Below are 22,575 nucleotides of genomic sequence, written 5' to 3'. Positions count from 1 at the left end.
TTGCTCTCTTGCTCTCTCGCTCTCTCTCAGTGTGTGTCTATTGATTTCTATTCATGGGGATTGTTATTCTCTTTCACTGTATTTCTGATTTAGCCCCACAGATTTCCATTTCTGTCTGTCACGCAAATAAGGTGCTACACTAAATAATCAAATTAAAATACAACATACGGACAACCAGGTGTATCTTTTCATATCAGAGTTTGAGGCTTTAGGAAAATATTTCACTAAGTCAACCCCTTTGGATAGTACTTTACCCTTGAATCACAGGAATTAGTAGAGTGTCCTTGCTAATTCTGTTTGAAAAATGACAAAGCATCTTCGCCTTCTGTTCCAAGAAATTGTCTCAAAGAAAAAAGAAGAGCAAAAACTCAAAATAAAATATTGTATTTTAAAAAATAAACTAGGAGATAATTATGTGCTCCACCCAAGGAGGCAATGGGCAAGGTTCCAGGATGTGAGAAGACACCCATGGACAGGATCAAATGTAGGACTTGGCTAATAATGATCAGCCAAGTTCCAGTCTAATATAAGCCCCAGGGTAGGCCCAGAGTCCCAACAGGCATGGACAGCTACACAGGCACAGAAGTCCTCGTCCTGTTTGCTTCTAGAGAAGGACTTCAGAGGCCATGAGGGCGCACAGAGAAAACCAGCATTTGTAGAAACAATTTGTCTCTGAGGAAGGGGAATGTTCTGCATTTAAAATAAAATAAAATAAACAACAAAATAAAATATTCATACAAATTTTATTTTCACTTGAGAAAGTATTCACAAAAGGAAATGAATTAACTCATAAACTTTGAGCTGCAAGTGAACAAAAATACTTGCCTGTCCTCATATCACAGGTGTACTCACACACACACACACACACACACACACTCACACACACACACACACACTCACTAGAAGGGGGAGAGGGAGGGAGAGCTGCAGATCCACTTGATCTAGGGACAACTTTCCTGCATAAAACTGGACAACCCAAGGAGACGAGAAAAAAAATCTATTATTCTGAATTTATATGGATATTATTCCAACTACAGAATTTGATGGCAGATAAAAATATCTGCCTAAAAATCTAGAAAAGATGGAATAAGTAAGGATGAATCTCTTTTTGAACACAGCATAGGCAGGGCCCAGGGAAGGAGGGGAGGCCCGAGCTGGGGAGGGGTGACCTTGCTCACTTTGGAGACCTGCCCAACTTTCACTCAGATCCTGACTCAGGAGGGACGAGGGGTGGCTGAGCTGCTGGGCTTACCTCCACAGAAGGAGGCTGAGCTCAGACAAACAAACACCAGAGCTTTGGCAGGGGCCTGTGGGCTCCTGCTTTGTACTAACTTTTGTTTGAAGGATATATTCTTAGGTGCAGAAAATTCTTTTTCCTGGACTTTATATCTGCTTGAAATTTGAGTCTGTTATCAATTGATGTCTTCAGCAAATCTGCTTCCCTTTACTTTGCTCTCATATGCTCACTGTTGGCTTATTTGTTAACTCTACAGACGGCGTCACATGGGGTCGGCCCTGGGGCACTCTCTCCATCCATTGGTTTAACAGTGTATTGCTTAATATGCCAGAATAAAGGAGGCATCCCAAGCATGGGATCACTTTCCACTCCCCCGGCCACACACAGGGGTGTAAGAATGCAAACTCTTTTTACTGTTGAGAACATATTCCTGGAAGTTCTGGGAGAATCATTTTCACGTAGGCAATAATGGGAGAGAGAGCTGGTAATCAGTTCCTAGGGAAGGGGAAAAACCACCCATTCTTTGCCCCCACTGGCTTGGTACAAGTCCTCATGACATAAGGCATGTGCTTGCATTACAGTGTAAACATACAAGTGACACAGGAAAACTGAGCGCCATCAGACTGGAAGAACTTGGGCCAGAACTTTAGAATCCTGCAGTGCCTCTGAAGGTTTTGAAACACTCCAACCATGAAGCCACTCAGATTTCAATTGTGTGTCAAAATGCACTCCTACATTGCTGGTGGGACTGTAAATTGGTGTAACCACTCTAGAAATCAGTATGGGGAATCCTCAGAAAACTTGGAATGGAACCACCATTTGATCCAGTTATCCCACTCCTTGGCATCTGTCCAAAGGACTGAAAATCATCATATTATAGTGACATGGTCACATCAATGTTTATAGCAGCTCAACTCAGCAGAGTTAAACTATGAAACTAATTAGATGCCCTTCAATAGATGAATGAATAAAGAAAATGTGATATATATACACAATGGAATATTACTCAGCCTTAAAGAAGAATGAAATTATGGCATTTGCTGATAAATGGTTGGAGCTGGAGAATATCATGCTAAGTGGAATAAGCCAATCCCTAAGAACCAAAGGCCTAATGTTTTCTCTGATATGCAGAAGCTAATTCACAATGGGGGTGGGGGTGCTAGGGAAGAATAGAGGTACTTTGGATTAGACAGAGAGGAGTGAAGGGAGGGGAGGAGGTATGGGAGTAGGAAGAAAGAAGGATAGTAGAATGAATTGGACATTAATACCCTATATGGATATATGATTACATGACTGATAGAATTGTACATCATGTTCAACCCAAAGAATAAGGAGTTATAGTCCATTTATGTATGATGTGGCAAAGTCCATTCTACTATCAAGAATAATTAGAAGAACAACAACAGCAATAACAACAAGCAGTGTCAGCAACAACAATAACACTGTAGCATACTCCAAGTAGTTTGATTGTAAATCTTATTTTGAAGAAACGGAAACTACTGTCTTCCCCAGCCCTTCCATGCACTTCTTCAGCCCTACTGGTTCTTGTCTTCCCAGCTAGAATGGGAAATGCCACAGGCTTCTCTGGGTCGGCAACTTGCAGATGTAGCTCATGCAGATTCTCAGTCTCTATAATCACACAAGCCAATCACTCACAGTGCATCACATATGTGTATATAGTCCTATATATGAGATCTCTTTTTGGTTCTAGATCTCTGGGGAGTACTATTATGCCCAACTACACACAGAAGGATTTATCAGATAAGTTAATAAAAAGCAATGTTAAATGCATGATATGTCACTTATTGTTGCAGAAGGGACTTACAAATTTGGAAAGCTAAAAAGTAAAATGAAATCTGCAGTGTTGCCTGGGACTGGGATCAGCTTGTGCTCAGGCCTGTGTCCATGTGTGTATACTTATGTGCAAAGAGATCAGCACGGGTGTATGTATTCGCTTGCTGTGTTAACTGAGTGTGCCTTCAGCTTCAATGAGCAGACAGGATCTTGGAACTTGTCTTCCAAAAGCCATTCCCCAATGAAAGGAAGCAGGGATCCCCTTCCCGAGCTGATGCAGGAAAAGAGCTGGACAAATGTGGAACACACTGAGGTGCTACCAAGCCAGACAATGACAAGGATCATCTCTCCTGATATGGGGGTGTCTCTTGGGAAAGTGTGACCAATTTGAGCACAAATATCCATTATTCTAATGATGATTTTAACCCATCGAATAAAAATTAAAATCTAATTCCTTTGAGACGTAAATAAATATGTCAGAGAATTAAAATAAATTCTGCAAGCATCAAGGTGTTTACATAATCTAATCTGATACAAAATTCTTACTGAATAATCAGGGGATTTCAGAGTTGACTTTCCAGTAGAGAAGCCCGACCTACACTACCATAAGATCAAAATGAACATCCTTGGCAATGGATCAGTGAAAATCCTGCTGTCTCAGGCTGCAAGGAGGAAAAACACCATCACTTCCTATCAAGGGTGCCTGATTTGAGTCTGCATGTGAGGCGACATCAGACAAACCCAGGCCATACCTGGGGACACTGCCCCATCACCAACTTGTCAGCAGCTTGGAGGACAGGTGAGGATTCCAGGGCTTCTCCAAAGTGAAAGATCAGGTGAGATGGAAACTAAGCACAATGGCTCCAAACTGTCCTCTTTTGTCAAAAAGACACTGGGACATTTGTAAACTGACCAGGCCTGAGGACTCCATGGCAGCAGCGTCTCTCTGCTGAGGTCTTGATTTTACTGGTTTTCCTGTGGTCACACAGAGGATATTTTTATAGGAATTAACATTAGATATTTTCAGAATAATGGGGATTCAGAAGATAATCTAATCTTGGATGATTTAGGAGAAATTAAGTTCTCTCTCATACATTTCCCAGTTTTTTGCATATTCAAGATTATTTCAAAATAGATTTTTTTTTAAATAGAAGAAGCTAGGTAACACAAGTTTATCTTAATTATTTCACATTATCTCAATTTTTCTTTAGTCTTTTAAAAAAGTAATTTAAAAATATTTTCTTTAATAAGATGAACTTTAACTTAGAAAAGGTAATATCTGGAATAAAACATTCAGATACATAAAAATTAATCATATAGTTCAAACCAATGTCAAGACATTGTTAATGTTTTTTGAATAATCCAATGGAATATCAATGACCAAGTTCACTGTTAATGAAAACTCATTCCTACAAAATTGCAAGACAAACAATACTAATTATTAAAAAAGGGAAAGCCATGAGAGGGAGATTTGTTCGTATCTTGGTTATCTACAACATATTTAAGCAAAAGAAAATCAAAATTAAATTCCAAGGCAAGGTGGTTTTATTTTATTTTATTTTTCTGGAAACCCAAGTCTCGTGTGCTTGGAACCTCAACATGCACAGTACGTTAGCATAATGCAGGTTCAGTGCTGGTGGGAGGGTAACTTGTGGCATATGTATATTCAATTATAAAAAGAACTTATATAAAGATTTATATAAGAGACCTTAGAAATGTGACACAAATATTTTGGATATTGTTAAAAATGAATATATGCATTAGATCCCTTTTGATATTTATATCCCAAGAACCAAAGCAGGTTTAGTCAGCATGCACTGTGTTTGAGATTCTAAGTTTGAAGAGGGTGTGCTGAAAGAAGATGGAGATTCTGAAGGAGTCGAGATTGGTGTGGCCTCCCGTGTTGTGTGAGAGGAGAAGACGGCATGGAGATGCAGCACATGGGTGGGTACATGAAGTACACAAGCCAGAAAAGCTCTAGGGTGTCATTGATAACTTTCAGCCATTCAATGGCCGCTGTGGCAAAGTATGGATCACGGGCTTTGTCTTCTTCCAAGGTCAACATAAAGGCTGAGCTTGCATGTTGTGTGCATGTTCTGCACACAGCTATTTCCTCATGGCTTGCTAGCTACAAATACTGATAAAGTGAGGAGGTAAGAAATGTTGGTCTCCGTGCACACCACCTTGGAGAAACCTCTGTCTGCTGATCTGCTTCATCAGCTAAACACAGGTCACATCTTTTATTTCTAGTTTAGTTTTTGCTTCAATTTCTCTTTCCATGCTCTTGCACTACTCACAGGATGGAACTCTCTAAGGCATTTTAATTCACATGATATCAGCTATGCCAGTCGCACTATAAAGTGAACCTTTGAGGTCAAATCAAAATGTAACAGGAAAAGGCACTCGTTGTACCAAATCAACGAACTTGGCAAAAATAATACCCTGACTTTTGCAGGAATCCGTGGCCTTCTTCCCTCAGATGATGCCCTCTGTGTGGTCAAGGAGGAGCAGGGAAACAAAACACCTGGCTCTCTGTACTTTGAGTGGAGCAGTGTGGACGGACGGTATCACCATTCTCAAGAGAAATGCACGGATCATAAAGAAAGTGGAGGCTACGTTCACATGGTTTTAAGGCAGTGCAGACATTTACACTTGACCCTAGAGGAGGGGGCACCTGATACCCACTAGACCCCGTGGCGTTGTTTACTGTCATCCCCGGGCACTGCTTTCACTTGGTCACTACTCTGAATAAAGACTTATTCAGCAGAGAGTGGCAGACCACAGGAGATCCTGCTGTCAGCTACCCCTGGGACATCTTTCCATCTTACACTTCACTGCCAGTCTCAGATGACATCTGCGTGACACTGAATCTTTTCCACGAGTTCTAAAATTGGCAGGGGAAGTGAAAATGTGTATCATCAAGATGACATGCTGGGTGGACAGGACCACTGGGCACAGGGAGGACGAGGCTGCCCGAGAGAAGTGCAAATCAGCATGGCCCCCGGCCTGGGCTCCTCTGCAGGGCTTCTGTGCAGGCTGCTTACATGGCGCTGGATGATTTCAAAGGATAGTGACACAGAGACCTTACTTCATAGAATGGAGCTACCTGTGGTATAATCCCTACTTTAAAATTTAAAACACAAACAAAATAAGTAAACACATAAACAAAACAAAATCAAAATTGACTGGTCTGAGGTCAACACTTTCCGAGTGGCATCTCAACTTACCTACATCTTGTTCCTTGATTCTTTCCTCTGAGACAGAGTAGTGTGTGTATGTGATTTGGCCATCGTGTCATTTCGTTTTCCTTCCTTGACACGCACATGTGAACACACACTGATTGCCAGCCTCCTGAGTCAGGCCCATGTTTGTTTTCCTCCCGGGTGAAAGCATCCTCCAAGGTCTCTAGTTCTTACCTGTTTCAGAAAGATCAGTCTATGTCTCAGTGTGCCTCTGTCTATCTCAGATAGACAGCAGATGTCTCAGGATTATAAGTCACCCTGAGCTGCTTCCACGGCTGTAAAATTGAAAAAGTGACTTAAGTTACCCATTTTTTTCTCGGCTTGTTTGTTGTATCAGTATAAATGTCTACAGGCCAGAATCAATGATGTGAGAATAAACAACACCTCTAATCTCTTTTGTTGCTATCACTTTATCATTTCAGGCTTCAAAAAGGAATCGGTTTCTTTTCTCATTTCTTTTCCTCTTTAATAAAATCTTGACAGCTCAAACAATGTGTTATAAAACTTTGAAAATAGATTAAAAGTATCTATTTTTACTGAGTTCCTCCTAAGCATCATCTACAGGCAAAACCATCACTAACTCTTCCTCATTTTTATATCAAAAGTTTGAATACTTCTTTGTACCCGTCTTCAAAAATCTGATGATTTTCAGTGCGGATAGGGGAAAATCCTCACTGAATTAAGGATGGGGAATCTTTGTTTTTGTTTTTTTTTAATTGATTGTTCAAAACATTACAAAGCTCTTGACATATCATATTTCATACATTAGAATCTTTGTAATAACAAATATTTCAAATATACGTGACGTGGGGTAAAATTACCTTAATTTTTATCAATTCAGGTAATAGTAACATTTCTTAGCAGACACTTGTAGAATTGTGTGCTTAAATATTCATTAGGCAAAAGATGTGGAGGAGAACCTTGATTTGTGTGTTAGAAGGTCTATGTATTTTATAAAATTTGATTTTTTTCAAATTATGAATCATGGATTACAAACTGCATTTATATTTGTTGGAAGTACATGTAAAGTTTAGGTTTTATTTTCTTATTTTCTTATTATATAACTTATAAGGATGTAAGCAATTTATGAGGTCGATCCTCAAGACAACAACCCACTTGCCTGGGTCTTACTGAGGCTCAGGGATGTGTACTTACGTGTTTGTGTAGTTACATGTTAATAAAATCTACAAAAGCAAAATACTTTATGAGCATCATCGTTTCTTTCCATTCTATCACCTTATCCCTTGAGTGACAGAGGTGGCCAGGAGTGGCCGCAGTCCTTTCTGGATGCTGCTTCTGGCAGGTTGAGTGGGGATATTTGGAGGGATATAGTGGTGGTTTTCAGTCACTGCTGTGGATGACAGTTTACTTATTGCTGGAAAAAGGTTTGAGATGATGGATGCACCAATCATCCTAACTACTAGACCACTACACAATGCAAACATGTATTCAATCATATTAGAATTCATCAGAATTTATATATTTGCAGAGTACGACCTGTAACCATGCTACAAAAAAAAGGGGGGGGGGAAGAAAACAAAAAAAGAAAGAAAAAGGAGAAGAAAAAGAAAAGAAAAATGAATGTATTTGTAGCAGCTCAGCTACAGAAGAATCTGGTAAAATTTTCTCAAATATGGTAAAAGATTATAATTACAAATTAAATTTAAAAAAATTAATCAATGGGCAAAAAATAATGAATTATCTTTTTATTATCTCTACACAAAATATCACAGTTGTTATTTTGTTTTATGAAATGTGATCATAGTTTATTTCTCTAAAATTTAAGGAAGCATGTAGGGTTTATTATGCAGTTAATTAATGAAATACAAGCTTCTAGGTGTTATCACTTGTGGTGGTTTTCAACATTTATTACCTGCTGATTTTCTTGATCTGGTGTGTTGTTTATGTTTTTTATTCATGAGTTTCTCTCTTTCTGAAAAAATCCCGATGTCCACACACCAAAGTTCACGCTGCCTGATGTTCATCTGCACTGTGCCCTGTGCTATATTCCTCTCCCTCTTTTTGGAGTGGATCAGTTGTTTCTGTGATGGGATTTATTTTCTGTTTCACAAATACAATTATGAAACCCTAATATCTCTGTAATGCTTCCAATTTTAGAAATTTTATGACTTCACAATTTGTGAAACAGAAAATAAAGAGATTTTCTTTAAAATTGAGAGAATAAAAATTAAAGAAGCATTAACATTAAACAACAACAACTAATAAAGCCATATTTAATGCAAAGTTATACTGACATACTAAATAAGAAATGCAAGTTCCTTTTTTTAGAAAATCAATGATATGAAATAACTGAAGGAAACTATTGCAGGATGATCATGGCTTAAAAATCACAAAAACATGCTAAGAATTGTGTCCTAAAAATATTTTATGCAGAGAAGCAACACAATATAGTTCCTTGATAATCATTATATGCCACCTGAAATTTAATTCATCAGAAAAATTTTAATACATTTTAAAGTATACCTTTTTACTTATTTTTGAGTGTGTTTTTAAATGGTACCTAAAACCTGAAAATTATAAAATTGTTAAATACATGTTATTTAAGTAAAAATCACCTTTATACATTTTGAATCATGTTAGGAAACGCACTAAAATTACTAAAGCAAAACACAGTCATTTATATATAATAGCGTAAAACATTTTTTTCGAAAGCTTGCATTGACTTTAAAATAGCTAAACCTTTATACATTTTGATGTTTATTATAAAGTAGGTGATAGTCACTGTTTAAATATATATTCATTGAATTATCTTGACTCTCCAATTAAAAATAAATAAGCTTTCAAATTTTATCTTCATAGTGTGTTTCTTTAAAATGATGAAAGTATTGAGTTATTGTCATTTCAAGGATTTCTGAATACGCATGCTCTTAGAAAACATGTCCTAATCTCTTCATTCATTTTATTAGACTGAACTACAGATGCTTTGGTTGTATAGTCTGTGAAGGAATAAATCATGTTAAAATGAGATAATTTAGATAGATAAAAATAATTCAAAGGAATTAAAGAAAGAACATGAAAATTCACGGACAATTTCAGTTAAAAATCAAAACAGCAACAACAACAACTTTTTATCTAGATCTTTATTCTAGACCTAAGAACACAAAACGTAATTCAACCAGTGGAACAACAGATCTTTGAAAGGAATCTAACAAATTTCCATATAATTTAGACCACATTAAAGACAAAGCGAGTGGTCAGTTCTTTGCATTTTGGAAAAAGTCCTGCTAGATTTGCACATGAACATTTAAAATGAAACTTGCAGAGTTCTCTTTCGTTGGCATCTTCTGAACTGTCAGTTTGGCTAACCTTTGTCTGCCTGTCACTGAGTTCCCGTGATTAAAAGTGAAGATTATAATCATTAGCCATGCCAGGGGTTCACTGTGGGTGGAATTTGATGTGTGCATGACATTCTGTTTATACGATAAAGTCAAAATCAGACTTCATCTTTTCTAGCTCAGCACCCAGAGGTCTGCAGGTTAGCTACCGGCTTGCATTTCCTGACCATGTGGTAAATACTGCCTTCACATTGACTGGAGAATGTCCCCGACATTCTGTAATCTCTGCTTCCCGTTAACTGGGTTATACAGGTATCTGGCATCAGAGAAGCAACTCATTTAATAATCTTTGTCTATTTTTATATATTTTCTAAGTAGTGTTAGCCATGAAGCAATTTTGGGAAAAAGGATTTTATAATTTCATTTTTCTTGTTAAACCTTTGTTATGAACGGGAGTAGCAACAGGAATGTTGGGTTAGGGCACTGATAAAATTACCCAGCAAGAAATGAGCATAGAGCATATGTAGTTTCAGTGGCTGAATAATAAAGTAATTTTTTTTCCAAGGAAATGCTCAATCTTTTGCAGTGGATACAAATGGCAAATGCCCACAGAATAATGGACCTCCTAAGCTCATCGAACTCCAGAAACATGGTCACCAAATTCCATCATATTTCAAAGAGAAAAAGCAGACTCCCTCGATAAGCTACATTTAATTTTCATTTTACGGGATCATTTCAGGCTTTAGTAATAGGTATGGTAAATTAAGGTAGCCATAACCAAAATCAAGTCATTTGGAGTCACTTCCCTTTGAATTGCTAATCAATATAAAAAATATTTTTTTTACCATCAAGCCACAATTGACAACTTCAAGTAAGACCCCAAACTTGCTCCTCAAGGATGACTTTGAAGTGAAAAGTCATCAGATGTTTAGGTCACGTGGCTCCAAAGAGTTGTGGGCTTCGAATCTTATGAAGACACACACACTGATCTTTACTGAGGTTCAGATTTTTAAAACAATAGACAAGATCACAACTGCAGTGAGAAAACACGGGGGCTGTGTGAAATGCAATATGATGATCATGTGTTCAGATAGTCACCAGGACAAAACGGCTTGAAGAAATAATGACAATATTTAAGACTGTAAATTACAGCCGCCAAGCACTAATTAAAACCAGCGGATTTTTTGCAAGATGAGACAATCTGAAAGAGCATTCAGTGGGCTCCTCGGTCACTGCCGCGGGAGGCTGCCCTGCTGCCGGGTCCCCTCTGGCCTTCTGTACTGCTTTCCTGCCCCGGCTCCTCTCCAGGGTTCCCCAAGGCAGCTCTGCAGCGGGCCTGCTTTGTTTGTTCCAGGTCCTGTGGGGAACAGGACCTGGAGACAGGACCCCAACCTCTCTAGTCACTGCAGCTGCTCTTTCTCCATGCTGGCCTCCAGGCCATGAGTGCAGGAGTCAGGGTCAAGGAAGCCATTCTGCAAAATTCCTGTGACCAAGACAGGCACTTTCTTTTTTTATTTTTTTTTTTTAATTTTTATTGTTGGTTGTTCAAAACATTACATAGTTCTTGACATATCATATTTCACACTTTGATTCAAGTGGGTTATGAACTCCCATTTTATCCCATATACAGATTGCAGCATCACATCGGTTACACATCCACGTTTTTACATATTGCCATACTAGTGACTGTTGTATTCTGCTGCCTTTCCTATCCTCTACTATCCCCCCCCTCCCCTCCCCTCTTCTCTCTCTACCCCCTCTACTGTAATTCATTTCTCCCCCCGCTTTTTTTCCCCTTTCCCCTCACTTCCTCTTGTATGTAATTTTGTGTAACCATGAGGGTCTCCTTCCATTTCCATGCAATTTCCCTTCTCTTTCTTTTTCCCTCCCACCTCTCACCCCTGTTTAATGTTAATCTTCTTCTCATGCTCTTCCTCCCAACTCTGTTCTTAGTTACTCTCCTTATATCAAAGAAGACATTTGGCATTTGTTTTTTAGGGATTGGCTAGCTTCACTTAGCATAATCTGCTCTAATGCCATCCATTTCCCTGCAAATTCTATGATTTTGTCATTTTTTAATGCAGAGTAATACTCCATTGTGTATAAATGCCACATTTTTTTTTTATCCATTCGTCTATTGAAGGGCATCTAGGTTGGTTCCACAGTCTTGCTATCGTGAATTGTGCTGCTATGAACATCGATGTAGCAGTGTCCCTGTAGCATGCTCTTTTTAGGTCTTTAGGGAAAAGACCCAGAAGGGGAATAGCTGGGTCAAATGGTGGTTCCATTCCCAGCTTTCCAAGAAATCTCCATACTGCTTTCCAAATTGGCCGCACGAATTTGCAGTCCCACCAGCAATGTACAAGTGTACCCTTTTCCCCACATCCTCTCCAGCACTTGTTGTTGTTTGACTTCATAATGGCTGCCAATCTTACTGGAGTGAGATGGTATCTTAGGGTGGTTTTGATTTGCCTATCTCTGACTACTAGAGATGGTGAGCATTTTTTCATGTACTCATTGATTGATTTTATGTCCTCCTCTGAGAAGTGTCTGTTCAGGTTCTTGGCCCATTTGTTGATTGGGTTATTTGTTTTCTTATTGTTTAATTCTTTGAGTTCTTTGTATACTCTGAATATTAGGGCTCTATCTGACAGACGAAAGAAATTAAAGGCATAAAAATAGGAAAAGAAGAACTTAAATTATCACTATTTGCAGATGACATGATTCTATACCTAGCAGACCCAAAAGGGTCTACAAAGAAACTACTAGAACTAATAAATGAATTCAGCAAAGTGGCAGGATATAAAATCAACATGCATAAATCAAAGGCATTCCTGTATATCAGCGACAAATCCTCTGAAATGGAAATGAAGAAAAACACTCCATTCACAATATCCTCAAAAAAAAAAAAAATACTTGGGAATCAACCTAACAAAAGAGGTGAAAGACTTATACAATGAAAACTACAGAAGACAGGCGCTTTCTAAGGAAACTCTGACCCAAAGACATCATCTCATGGGGCTGCCATTATCCCAGCACACCCCTGGAGAAAGGTGGTGTGCCCTCCTCACCCCACCACCTGAGTGTATTTGGTAAACCAAGAAAGAGCAGGGGTACCTCAAGGATATACAAACCTGGGACTCGATCAAGTGGGAGAGATTCAGGGGTCACTCCCCAGAACTCATGGCAGCATGAGTACTTGCACTCAGTGCCTGCCATCAGTCAGGCACAATTCAAAGTGCTTTACAGGTATTAACAAATTTAATTACCAACAACTTAGAAGGTTTTTTTTAAAATCCTTATTTACATAGATGATGAAACTCAAAAACAGATAGTTAATTAACTGCCCACAACACATGGCTAGAAGGACAGTCAGAATACAAAGGCAAGCAGTCTATCCCTGGAGCTAGCCCTCAGAGCCACTCCAACACAGTGTCTTCCAGTGCACTGGAAATATCACCAAGCATTATAACCAATGCTTGTGGTATGATGCAGTGTATTTTATTCTGTTTTTGTTATGTCTGTGTGATCAAGAATAAACTTCCTTTACCAGAAAATTTAGCATATTCAAATAGTATCATGAAATTTCCACTTTAAGATCTCTTAGAAAACCAACAACCTGATCATTTTCATGGGTTGTCATACCCTGGGAGTAAAGACAGAGAAGGAGATGAGAAGACAAATAAAAGAAAACAGAATGGAATAAGCACGGATGCTCAGAATTGTGTCTACGAGAAGGTCCACGTGTGGTGTGCTTGTGTATTTGTGCAAGATTTATGAGGAAAGGTTGTCTCAAAACCAATGATGTCTACTTCAGAAAAGGCAGAATGGATTTTGTCTCTGCTTTAATTTTTTTTTAATTTTAATGGACATTTGGCCCTATGAAGAGCCCCTATATTAACATGAAAACCGTAATGAGGCAGATCATCCAGATGTTGGAAATACAGACCCTGGAAAGTAGGGCTGAGCAAAGATTGAGACTTTAAGACCGACAGCCTGTTCTAATTTGAAAACACTTGTAAACTCAAAAAATAAAGACTCAATATTAAATTTCTCTAGTGGGATTTCTACCAAATGTTAGCCAAATTAGCCCACAGATTGGATGACCACTATAAACGGCTTTTAATTGGTGCAGGACAGCAACCTGAGTGCTTCCCTTGCCCATGCGAGCTGACCTCCATTCTGATTTCTGTCAAGTGAACATTTACTGTTACTTTAATCAGGACTTGTGATCAGGTAATACCTCTCCTTAGGCACACACCTCCTTTCTCCCAGGTTGGAGCACGAGCCGTACAATTTTCTGACTATTTTACAAATCATCTTTCCTGCATTTAGTTCATGTCTCATCTGATTTCTGCTAAGCCTCTAACTTATCAGAACCTTGATCTCCAAGATGGGTGGGGCTTCCCATTCGGACTCTGAGGTTGGCTTTTTGTTACCAATCTCTTCATGTCGCTATTTTCCCATCACAGAGACCTGGATATTAAGTCAAGGTCTTATTATGTTTTCCCACTTTGCATATATATATATATATATATATATATATATATATATATATATATATACTTCACAGGGAAAGCCTGGGACCTCTCCTCTGTGTCTTAAGCAAGCTGACCAACGACATCAATTGCAATTAGCCATCTGTGATCTTGAAAACGCCATGCACTTTTGGAGCTCTCCTTCCGATGTTCTCTGTGCTTCCACATCTTTACCCAGTTCCCTTGGCCCCCTCTTTTCCCCCACTTTCTCACCACAGATTTCCTTCCTCATTGCTGAAGGTGAGACCTTTCCTTTCTCCTTTAACCCACACCTCCACGATCTCACGATCTCACTTTCCACTCAAATATCTTACTAAAAATGTTCCCCCCTAAAGAATCCCTTCTTTTTTTTTTTTTTTCCGGGGAATACTGATGTGTTTCTAAGTTGTATTTTTCCCACTCCAGTTCTGAAACACATGGAGGACTGATCCCAGGTGGTGCGCCCCATGACAGAATACACGGGGGCCCATATTGCTTTCTCATCTCAGGGCTCACCACCTCTCCTTCTCAACAGTTCCCTTGGACCAATCTGTCCCCAAGACACCTGCAGCCAAGGGACATTTCTGTGTCACTCTGGTGGTGGTTTTATCCCCTTCCTCAAGGGTGTCCCCCATCTGGGAACAGGCTCAACCCCTCACGTGCAGATTTCTGTATTAGAAAAATCCATTTCACCTCAGTCACCTCGCCCTGCAGCACTTCCACTCCTACCAGAGCTGTTGGTGCCTCTGTTCCTCTCAGCCCTTCGCTTCTTGGGGCATCGTCTCCTGAAATTGTCTCTTGCTCAATCACAGAGTAATCACGATGGGATCCGTCTAGAGCCTCGTGTCTTCTTTGAAGTCTGTGACACTTCATGCCAGTTTGAATTAAGCCTCCTTTTCCTGTGTTCATTGAATGCGACAAGCATCTAAAACTCAGCTAAAAAAACCTTTATTTTTCATATTTGTAGGTCTGCTTTCTGAACTCAATCAGAGGAATTTTTAATCCAAATATCTAATATCGAGCAGCTATAGGCTCAGTAAACATTAATTCATAAATTAAAAATTTAAATTCAATACTGTTAATGAATATGCATTTGAAAATCAACTACCTTGATAAATAATTAAGTCAAAAATCAATATAGTCTTTCTTTATATAACATCATAATACCAGATATAAATCAATTCTGCCTAGAGTTATCTAATTTTCTAGTAAATTGTGACTTTCAAAATTTAAGCTTTTTACATGAAGGTATTTCATTTCATTAACATGTAGTATAAGAAGTGGTCTTATTATCTGCAACAAATTTTTATACTATTATCTTTAGCATGCCTGATCAAATAGTAGCATTATTTTTGAAATCTGGATTATCCTAAAAAAATCCAATATTTTTCTAGGACTAGCACTTCCTTTTATGCAAAAGCAATCTCATAGACTGGGAAATAAGAGACCCGGTTTTGGTTTCAACATACTGTGCTTGCATAAGTCAGTATGGAAAGTGTAAAAGGAGAGACCAGGAGTAAATAATTCTTAAAGTTGTTCTCAGTTCACATCTTGGTAGTATTTTTTTTTTCCATCTTAGATTGGCCACAGTCTGGCCATGTCTGAAACACTTATTCCTTGGCCACTTCCTGGGATAAGTAGTCTGGCCTCTATAAAAGATCTTGGGAGGACGCTCAGCATCTGTATTCAAGTCTTTGAACTGGAACGCTGTCTGGCTGGAGAGAGTCTTGTTTTGTGGTGCCACTTATCTTCCATTAGAGTTTTTACTCAGTGCTTCTCAAACTTTGAGTCAGTTTGTTTGGATTATGGACTCGGTTTTCACTAGTTACCAGCAAAGGAACCTTGGATAACCTACATAAATGTTCTCAGCTTCAAGAAAATGTTCCTATAAAATGGACTATTAATAGTTCAAAGGGTTCATGGGAGGGTAAGACAATATATAATTGAAAGTCCATGCCTTTCAAAAAGAAAGTGGTCAGTAATATAAATGTCCTTCTCTGCCTCTTTCTGTGCCCTGAGATTTTGGCCTGACTCAGGTATCACAAGTGTCTGTCACTCACCTCCCACTGTTCCCCTTTCTGGCTTTTGCTTTCATCATTGGTTCAGAGGCTTGTCCACTAATTTCCTAATCATTTATCAATTATATTTCATACCCCATTGTTGATCATAATTGGATCCTTCTAAGACCATAAGAACCCACAGTGATTAATGTTTGATAACTATAACACTTTATCACTGAAATTTAAAAAAAAAAAATCCCTCTAGAGTTATGGGTAGCATTTCTTCCATAAATTTGGTAAAATTCATGGAAGTCAGTGAAGCAATGAAGGTTTCTAGTGGACTAATTTTAACAGAACAGGTGTTGGACAAATGTCAACGTCTTGGGCCCTTCCTAGTCTCTCCCCTAAGCAATGTAACTGATCTTGGAACAGTAAAGATGTCAACAGTGTACTTAAACTCGTCAAGACTGTGTTTTCATGTTTCTTGGGGATATCAGAATGTTTCCTTCTGCACACCTTGGATATTGTTTGAGGGCTCATCTGAGGAATCACAGGAAGGCCTGGCTTTGTACTCAAATGACATGACAAGGCATTTACTGTCACAAATATGATACCATCAGTTAGGAGCAAATTGATATGCCAGTAAAGAATTACAGTTTTGGAAATCTGGCAAAACTATATTTCACTGTGAAAAATAAGAACAGAGAGAAAGAGTATATTTGAAAAGTGACTTTTGACACAGCTTCATGTCATGCATCTCATTCGACTTTTTTTTAAAGTGGTAATACAAAGAATATTGCCTTTAAAGTATCTTAATATTTAGCATTTTATGTTGATTTGGTAAAAATATACTCAATTTATTAGCTTTCCTTCTCTTCCTATATGTATAAGAAATGCTAATGTTCTTAAATACGTAAGTACTCTTTCTGAATCCATTTTGGTAGAAAGGTTTAATTTGAATTAACTAGTGTTTTATTATTTATATGATGACAACAATGAGTTTAGCTTAGCTTATTATTTTTCTAAATTCTTAATAGTTGTGTGTCAGCCACTGCAGTCATAAAACACAGAATAGACACCATCATCACTATGTCCCTTGGTGTATAAATAATCAGATGCATTTGATCACTGAATTAATAAGCAGGAAAGCATTGCACCAGATGTACTTCAGACCAAAATTATATGACAGAATTATGTGCTTGACGGTTTTGGAAAGTAATATTTTAAAAAAAAATTTCTATCATGCTATGTAAAATGGAGTATATTATTTGTGGTGTTTTTAATCTATTGTACATTTTCTTTGAGGATTTTATTTTTTAGCATTCACTTTCAAATCTATTTTATTCCAGTGAAAGGTGTTGGCCAGCCAAGCCTGGGTGTTAGGTGCACGCCCAGTCAATCAAGAGGCTGAACAGGAAGATAGCAAGTACAGGATGGCCTGGAGAGCTTATCAAGAACCTATATCAAAGTAAAAGGTTAAGAAAGATAGTTCTGGGTGTAGCTCAGTGGTTGGGCACCCTGTATTCAACCCCCCAATACCACAAAAATATAGGCCATTAATCCATAGTGGCAAACTATTGCTTTCCTCAAAGTATTATGAGTATTTCAACTTTATATGGCCTGGAGTTGTATGGTTATGTTAAGCACTCGATTCTCTGGAAAGGGTGTTAGTCTGGCATAAAACATGAAAGATTTTGTGCTAAATTTTACCCCTGGGATAATGTGGTATAATTAAGCTTTAGATTTGAGAGTAGCTTTACTCCTGTTTAAGAATTGATCCAGTGACTTAACCAAAATGTAGATATGATAGTTAAGTATAATTGACTTTTTTTCTATGAACAATTGGCTTATAATGCCTTCACATAGCATAAAAACACATGTTTATATGCGCACCCAGACACCTTAATCTGTAAATCCTTTGCGTTCAGAAGATATCTAACTTCAAGAGTCTCTTTAACCAAGTTGTATTTCAAATCCCAGTATCTCAAACCAGCCATTTTTCAATTATTTGAATAAAGTACTAAAATTTAAATACAAAAGAATAAATGAGTGTGAAATATTTTCCATTCTCTAAAAACAGTCCCTTTACTAGACATGGTGGCACACATCTGTAATTTCAGCTACTCAGGAGACGGAGGCAAGAGAAATTGGAAGTTTGAGGTCACCTCAGCAACTTAGTGAGACCCTGTCTCAAAATAAAAATAAATAAGTTGATTAGTTAATTAAGTACATGGTCTCAGAATGTAGCTCAATGTAGAACACCTGTGGGTTCAATTCTTAGTATTGCAAACAAAACAAAACCATTCAGTTCCTCATTAAATGGTATGATATACAATAAATAAATAAATAAATAATAGTGGATTTTAATTTTATTCTCATTTCTTGGATGGTTAAGACACTAATATGTGTTGAGTCTTCAGGAGAGTTATATGTCATCCAATATATGATTTGTTGACTTCAATGACTATTCATTTATTCATTATTTTTTAATTTGTATTATTTATTCATTGCAGTGCTGGGAATTGGATGCAGGTCCTCATATCTACTAGGCAAGTGCTCTAACACTGAGCTATATCACTAGGCTGACCATGAAACATTTTTAACCTTAAACATTTTTTAATATCCATTGCTCAGAAGAATCTGCTAGCACTTGGATTAAATAAGCCCAGTGGCATCAGTCAGAAAGACAGAACCCATAGGTAGAGAGCTGGAGATGCATGAGAGGGAATTTGTTGAAGTGGTTGGTTCACATGGCTGTGAAGGCTCAGAGTCACATAACATGTTGCCTGGAAGCTGGAGAACTATTGAAGTCTGCCTCATGACTCAGTCCAAGTCCAAAGGCTTGAGCATCCCAGAGCCTAAAAACCAAGGAAGCTGAGGGGTGTTGTTACTCTCAATCTGAAGTTATTAGCTAGAGAACTTAGGAGATGCTTGGCCATTATCTGAGTCCAAAAGTCAGAGGACCTGGAGTTCTGATGTTTAAAGGCCAGAGAAGAATGTTCTCCCAGCTCTAGAAGAGAGGAGATACTTTTTCCTCTTCTTTGCCCCATTTAGGTGCGAAGTCAACTGTATGATTCCGGCCCATAATGGGAAAAGGCAGATTTTTCTTATTCAGTCTACTGCTCCAAGTACCTGCCTCCTCTGGATATATCCAGAAATTTTGTGTTTGCATTGTTATGGGCATCCTTTGATCTGTTCAAGTGGACACATGCCATCAGATTAAGTTTGCATCTTGGTTCCAAATTTTAGTTGCAAGAAAATTACTGAACATCATTAAGCACTAACAGTCTGCTAGGGAAAAGGGATTGATAGCAAACTTTATCCTCCGTTTATCTACAAATAAATGAAAAAAATAGGTGTAAATCATTTAATATAATTCCCAATACATAGTAACCAATGATAAAATTTATTATTGTTATTAATTTATCTTATTTTTGACTGTATTTGAAACAACACTAGCTAAAAAAATATACCCATATCTTTTCAGAATTCATTAACTGCAAAATTCTTCCTACCTTCCCTCTTTTCAAATGAAGTGCACTTCCAGCCTTTATGTCCACCTGAACCAGCCCTATCAAGTAATTTGTGAAGAAACACATTTCTTATGAGTTTACATTCTCTCTGTCTTGATCTAAGTTTATAAAAGAAACAGGGACAGAATGGATTAATAATATCACTCTTTACATAGTGATATTAATTATGTTGCATGACTAGATTGATCATCATTCACCTTTATTGATAATTATTTGGAAAAAATATATCTAAACTAAAATTCTAGTCTTCATAAAATTATATTGTCAAATTTTCAATGCAAATTTCATGCTGGACTGTTTATTTTTTAATCAAGAAAAATTAACCCAAGATAAAAATGATTAACATTCTAGGTATTCCAGTGGTAATGTTTATATCCAGTGAACTCATAAGAGCATTCTAACTAAAACATTAGCAACTCCTTAATCTAGGTGGCTAGGTTTATAATTAATCATAGAGATTTAATAAATATGCCTACTTTCATATTTATTTCCTAACTTTGAATTTCATGAAACCCTCCAAGTACAAGTTTAGCATTTTAATTACTTTATGTAATTCTTTTTAGCAATAAACTACAACAAAAATAAAATCATGATATGATGAGTATATTTTATGACCATATAATCTCAAACAATGTAGTCAAATCATATCAAATAGATTTTTCTATTTGAATATTTATTTACATGCATTTATGTTCAAATAACAACAATCTTATATCTAACAAAATAATATTTATAAAGAACTTCATAGATTAATACTGGACTAGATCCCAATGTGTGTATAGAACAATACACATCTGTGTTTAGTAGGGTATGAATTCCTAAGCCATTATGTCACCTCTGAAGATTATTTCAATTAAAGACCACATAACACAAGCTCATCACACCTGACATATGGTAAAATGGTAAAATGCTGAAAGCATTTCCTCTAAAATCAGGAACAATACCAACATACTATTCTCACCATATCTATTCAAAACAGAAGTGAAAGTCTCAGATAAGGAGAAAGAAATACACAAGATCCAAATCAGAAGATATTAGTGATTTGTTTGAGGATGACATAAATTTATGTATACAAAACCCTAAATCTCTACCCAGAAAGCTATTAGAACTAATAAATTCAGTAAAGTTGTAGGATGCAAAAATTTCGTATAAATTAGTATTGTTTCTATATGTTAACGCAACCTATCCAAAAGATGAATCATGAAAACAGTCTCATATAATAGCTAAGAAAAGCATTGGAGATAAATGTCAGTAAGGCAGGGAAAGATTTGTACACCTAAAAACTGTAAAGCACCAATGGAACAAATTGAAGAAGACACAGATAAGCAGAAAGGTGTGTTCATGATTAGAAGAATTAATGTTGTTAAAATGTGCATACCACCCAATGTGATCTACAGATTTGATTCAAAATTCCCAATATCTTTCACAGAAATATAAACAAATCCTAAAATATGTATACAATTTGTGAAGAACCAAAGCAATCTGTAGCATAGAGACTGGAAGTACCACCCTGCACAATTCCAAAATACTCCACAAAGCTTCAATAGTGGAAAAAGCATGGTAACAGCCTAAAAGCAGATGTGCAGACCAGTGAAGCAGAAGAAGGACACCTGATATAAGTGCACACATTTACTGTCAAGTGTTTTTAACAAAAATGCCCAGAACATATAATGAGAAAAAATAGACCCTCATTTCACCACATATTTAGAAGTCAACTAAAAATGCACTGAACGCTTCAATGTGAGACTCAAAACTAATATGTTACAAATAAAAAAGAAAGAAAGAGAGGCTGGGGATGTGGCTCAAGTGGTATCGCGCTTGCCTGGCATGCCTGCAGCCTGGGTTCGGTCCTCAGCACTACATACAAACAAAGATACTGTGTCCACCGAAAACTATAATAATAATAATAATAATAATAATAATAATAATAATAAATAAATAAAAAGAAAGAAAGAAAGAAAAGCCTTTGGAGAAAAGCTCTAGGACGTTAGCCTGGGCAATGTGGTTTTCTTTCTTTCTTTCTTTCTTTCTTTCTTTCTTTCTTTCTTTCTTTCTTTCTTTCTTTCTTTCTTTCTTTCTTTCTTTCTTTCTTAATCTCAAAATAGAGACAACAGAGATAAAATTAGAATAGAATTACATTAAACTAAAATCTTCACAACAAAGCAAACAGTCAACACAGTGAAGGAGCAATCTACAAACTGCAAGAATAAATTTGGAAGACTTGTATCTGATAAAAAGTTAATATCTAAAACATAGAAGTACTCCAATAACTCAGTCAGAAATGAGCAAAAACCTGATAGAAATTTCCCCAGAGTAGACATATAGATGGACAAAGGTATGAAAACAATTACCCAACATCATTAATCGTCTGGGAAATGCAAATTGAAACCAAAATTCAAATGCACAAATATTTCACATTTAAAATAACCCTTAGAGGCAAGATTCAGACACCCAGGTCACAAACACTTGTGTAGCTTCTTATTGTTTTTGCAATGAAGAAATTTTAAATATTATGGATATGTTCTTTTCTAATATGCTATTTTTCTACTTTTATGTATAGGCTTTTGAGTGTATGGTTATTTAGTTTCTGGCCTACAATAATTATTTTCATTAAAATTTCTTAATCTACATAATACTTTCTGCATCTATAAAACCCACAACTGTTAGAATGGCCATTATCAAAAAAACAATGTATAAGTGTTGGTGAGAATGTGGAGAAATGGGAACATTTGTACACTGTTAAAGGGAATGTAAATAGTGCAGCCTTTATGAAAACTGCATGGAGTTTCTCAGTCACAAGTAGGACTCCCATGGGACCCATAAACCCTAGTACTGGATATACATGTACAGGGAAAAATCAGTGTGTGCAAGATCTAGCTCCACTACTGTGCTCAATAATTTTCCATCTACAAATTAATGGAAAAAGAAAATGCAATATACATCCACAATAAAGAAG

The sequence above is a fragment of the Urocitellus parryii genome, chromosome 2 (genome assembly GCF_045843805.1).
Source record: "Urocitellus parryii isolate mUroPar1 chromosome 2, mUroPar1.hap1, whole genome shotgun sequence".
Taxonomy (NCBI): Eukaryota; Metazoa; Chordata; class Mammalia; order Rodentia; family Sciuridae; genus Urocitellus; species Urocitellus parryii.
The sequence above is the reverse complement of the archived record's forward strand: the minus strand, read 5'-3'. Positions refer to the sequence as shown.